This window comes from Canis lupus, chromosome 15, assembly GCF_011100685.1.
Source record: "Canis lupus familiaris isolate Mischka breed German Shepherd chromosome 15, alternate assembly UU_Cfam_GSD_1.0, whole genome shotgun sequence".
Classification (NCBI taxonomy): Eukaryota; Metazoa; Chordata; class Mammalia; order Carnivora; family Canidae; genus Canis; species Canis lupus.
Genome location: NC_049236.1, coordinates 33,111,881 through 33,116,642, shown reverse-complemented (window position 1 = coordinate 33,116,642; position 4,762 = coordinate 33,111,881). Strand labels below are relative to the sequence as shown.

The window sequence follows — 4,762 nt, the reverse complement described above, 5'->3', positions numbered from 1 at the left end:
GGCCAGCAGCATCAAAACCACCTGGAAACTACCTGGAAATGCAGGTCCTCCAGCCCCACACCAGACCCCTAAATCAGAGCCTGAATTGTATTAAGATTCTCCAGTGATTTACATGGGCATGAAACTTTGAGGAACACTGACCTGCCAGAGGCCTGGACATACCTCGTTAACTTTTTTAAAAGCAAAATCTGTGTGAGTCTGACAGGTAAGGACTCTGAACTCCCACTTGGCTTGCCAGGTGGTTCACAACTCTCCAGGTTGCTGATTAGGTAGTGCCACATCAGCCCTCATGGTGAATAAGGATCTTTTTCTGGGATCCTCTTCCTTTGGAAACCTAGAGGCCTTGGAGCAGACCATCTAGTTCCAATCTGCTGATGAGGTGAAAAACAAAACCAACCAACCAACCAAATAAAAAGCAATGTTCACTCCTCACCTCTGACCAAATCCAAATATTTACACCCAGGCGTGGGTATTTTTTAAAGCTTACAAGTTATTCCAATGTGTGGTCAAGAATGAGAACCACTGCTTTCAGCCTTTAGTGTTTTCTTCACTTGGAAACGGTCTATAGTTTTGCAATACACACTGGGACTTAAGTATACGTTAATGTCTAGTTAACCCCAGTGGTGCTGGAGTAGGCTCAGAATGGCTTATACGCAAGGGGAATTCATAAGCGTGAGAATGCCAAGAGGTGGGGATAACTGAAGCCCACTTTCAAGTCTGGGTCCACATAGGCCTGCCTTAGGAAGCACTTAAGCAGTGCCTGGCACATAGCAATATTTCAACCAACAGCATGGTTATTATTTGGGATCCCACGCATACCAGAGATGGATAAACCTTGAGCCTCGGAGGTCTCATGAAATCGGTTTTAGCTGAGGGGGAGAAGACAGAGACGAACACATCCTTCAATAAACCTAAAGGGGCTAAGGTCTCAGTTTGCCAAGAACAAAACATAGCACTGAGAACTCTGGCCATGCTGGGGTGGGCGGGGGAGAATTAGACAAATGGCTGAAAAAAGTAGAGTCAAGAGACAATATGTAGGTATTGACATTTTTCAGCACACTATTGGCTGTCCTGACACCACCCTTTCTTAGTTCACCTCCTCCTTCTCTGCCTAAAAATGTTTTCTACTCCTTTGCTGAGGCATTCTACTTTCATTCTGGAATGAACTTCTTCCTTCCCTACAAGGTTGATAACACTCCCTCCTCCCAGCAGCAGTTCCTTTCTCTGTTTACAGTGCAACCTTTGAACCTGTGTCCTACAGCTTATTTTATTGGTTGCCTCAATGGCTTCTTGTTTATCTCTATCTTTGACACTATTTCTTGAGCTTCCTGGTCACAGGGAGTCTTTCATTTTTATGCTTTCTGAAGTGCCTTGCACACAGTAGGTGCTCTACCACTGTTGTTTGAAACTGAACAGCAGGTGACTGAGATTTGAATTGTAGGTCCTCTAGGCCAAAATGTACAGAGCTTTTCTTTCTATAAACCACTGAATTAGTCAGTCTCCAGTAGAAAACAATAACTACCCCCTTCACAGACACACACACACACACACACACACACGCACACACACTCTATTCCCTTTATGGAGCTCGTGACTGTGTAGGCGTAAGTCAGGGAGTATTCATGACTTTGGCTGTGATGGTGATAATTGATGTTGAAATGAAAGAGAACACAGAGCAATAGATTACCCGAGATCAAAAAGAGAATATCTCAGACAACTAACTGTAGGCATTTCCAGAGCTGAATCAAACATTTCATGGAGTTTTGCTTACAGATTCCAGTTCCTGCACTTTTTCTATTCATGCATCAGAAGAATTATCCTTATAATACTCCCTAAGCATCCTGTTCATCACTGTGCCTCCTGGTCATTCTTTAATTAAAAATCTGCTCTTCCCCCAAGCAGCCTGAGGTAACCTCTAGAGATGGTTCGCTACTCGCTGGACCCAGAAAAACCCTACAAAATCATGCAAGTCCAGAGGTTCAAATCTTCGTGTTGACTTTAAGAACATGCGTGAAACTGCCCAGGCCATCAAGGGTATGCATATCTGAAAAGAAACCAAGTATCTGAAAGATGTCACTTTGCAGAAGCAGTGTGTGTCATTCCATCGCTACAATGGTGGAGTTGGTAGGTGTGCGCAGGCCAAACAGTGGGGCTGAACACAGGGTCGGTGGCCCAAGAAGAGCACGGAATTTTTACTGCACTTGCTTAAAAATGCAGAGAGTAATGCTGAACTTAAGGGTTTAGATGTAGATTCTCTGGTCATTGAGCACATCCAGGTGAACAAAGCCCCCAAGATGTGACATAGAACCTACAGGACTCATGGCTGGATTAACCCATACATGAGCTCTCCCTGCCACATCGAGATGATTCGTACTGAAAAAGAGCAGATTGTTCCTAAAGCAGAAGAGGAGGTTGCACAGAAGAAAAAGATACCCCAGGAGAAACTGAAGAAACAAAAACTTATGGCCTGGGAGTAAATTCTGCATAGAATAAATGCAAATTAAAAAAAAAATCCATCATAATCCCAAACTGTTTTTTTCCCCCCAGAAAGGAGTTCTTACCTGTATTAATGAATTTATTTTTATATCCTTGCATTTTGGTAATGCAGTGTCATTATCTTCTCCAAGGACCTTCTGAGTCCTGAATCCTTTTGTTAGGTATGGGTCGGATCATGCACAGGTATCACTAGGCATGGCTTCAAGGGCTTCAAGGATTTTTCAGGTTGGAAAAAAGAACCACAATGATCTCACTTGGAAGCACAAGTAGGTTAAGTGTCCCAGTATGGTCCCTGTCAATAGAACAGCATTCATTATGTGTTGTCCCTAACTGCCCCATCACTGAAGTCTTTGTTATGGAACTCAAATCCAGCCCAATTTGTGAGTCAATCTTGACCCAGACTGCAAGTAGGGGAGCCCCACCCATGGGTGGACTCCTGGAATTAATTAATCCTGGCTGCCAATCCTGCCATACCTACACATGTGCCCTGAGTCAAGGCCTTTCCTCACAACCTGCAGGGTATTTTACAGGCATCATTCAACATGAGTAAGGGGCTGAGTATGAGGATGGGACTTTGTGCTCCTATTTTCCCGCTTAGTCCTTTAGTTGGGTCCAGGGGAGTGTGAAAAAGGCAACGTGATATATGTAATAGAAAGACCTTAAAATCTGGAGTCCAGTTAATTTAGATTCTTCTTCCCTTCTATCTTTTGGAAAAATAACTGTTTAGTTTTGGACAAACTGTATAACTTCATTTCTCATTTGGGAAATAGGAGGAATATTACTTTCATAGCAGAGGTATGTGACGGTCCTAGCATGTAGTAAGTGCCCCATAATATTACTTTTATTTCTGGATTCCTTCAGGCTGGAGGAATCTCCAATGAATCCATGGAGAATATCACCCCAGATTCTATACTCTGCTGCAAAGTCCACCTAGTAGCTCCCTTCCATAACTCCTTGACTTCCACCTGAGTCCACTTCCATTACTCCTTAGAAGTGACAGCAGCCCAAATACACACAAAGGGATTCGGTTTGTTATGCTGGATTGGTGGTTGCTTCCTTAGGGCACACTTTTACAGTTGGTTCAGTTATCTCCATCTTGGCCTCACCTAGACCCAGACCCTCCCATCCCTCTGCCCAGTGCCAGTAAGACACGATGGGCAAGCAAAGTGTAATAGTCTTTCAGTATACAGGCTTTGGAGTTGCACAGTCCAAGTTTAAATCCCATTGCTATTGCTTCCACACTGTGTGACCTTAACTCCTCTGAAGCCTCAGGTCCTCAATCTTGAAATGGAGCTTCATGAGATTACCTACCTTGGAGACCATGGGGGCGGGGGGCGGGCAGGGTAGTGGGGATCACTTGAGATAATACATAAAAAGCTTTTAGAAAAGTACTTGGCAGGTAATGAATGTTCTATTAATATTGGCTATTACTTTCTGCTCTGCTGCTGAACCCAGTTATGTAATAATGGTAAGCACTAATCACGAAGCGATTCTTCTGTCTTGACTACTGCTCACCTGTCAGTAGTTGGAATCAGTACACTACCTTTCCTGCCACGTTAGCTCCTGTTTCTTCATGATGAATTTGGGGATAGGAATATTAGCCACACGCACATTTGAGTGAGCTTTTATTTCTTTGCTTTATCTCCTCTATTCACAAGTGGCCTCAGACTTCAGGTTTAAAATAAGGAAAAAGTAGTTAGTCAATCAGGATTCTTGCTCATCTGTGTCAGAGAAGTATGTTTATGACCACAAAGAAATGTTTGAGTCTAGAAGACAAGTCATCTGTAGGCAGTCTACTACAGTATTCTCAGTGAGAATCTTGAAAGGCCTGAATGAAGCAGAGGTATATGAGAGTAAAATAATAATAATAATAATAAATAATAACTAGCTAACTAAATAAATGAAAGTTTTTTTAAAAATTTAAAAAAGCATCAATTCTGGGCTTAAGAGTGGCCTCCATGTCAAAAATACAGGAAAACTACATTGATTAGAAAGCATGTGGGGGCCTCTGTGACTTGGAATCCTGTTCTCAGGGCCACCACAACATGATTGAAATCCTAGAGCAACCAACCCCAAGGCTAACAGTCATCAGGCTCCAGGGAAAGACTGCCCCAAACCAGTTGACCTGTCTTTGGAAGAAAAGACAATATCATCGCCCAGCCATGAAGCTTGGTGGGTTAGGCTGCCGCTGACATGGGGGTCAGAAATGGCATAGGAAGGATCAAAGCATTTGGGTGACAGCAGCATTTAAAGAAAATAAAAGCAC

At 43.1% G+C, this 4,762-nt stretch overlaps 1 pseudogene; it reads left to right on the top strand.

Moving 5' to 3' along the window:
* Positions 1-1,921: 1,921 nt before the first annotated feature.
* On the top strand, positions 1,922-2,477 carry LOC106559750 (annotated as a pseudogene).
* Positions 2,478-4,762: the final 2,285 nt, after the last annotated feature.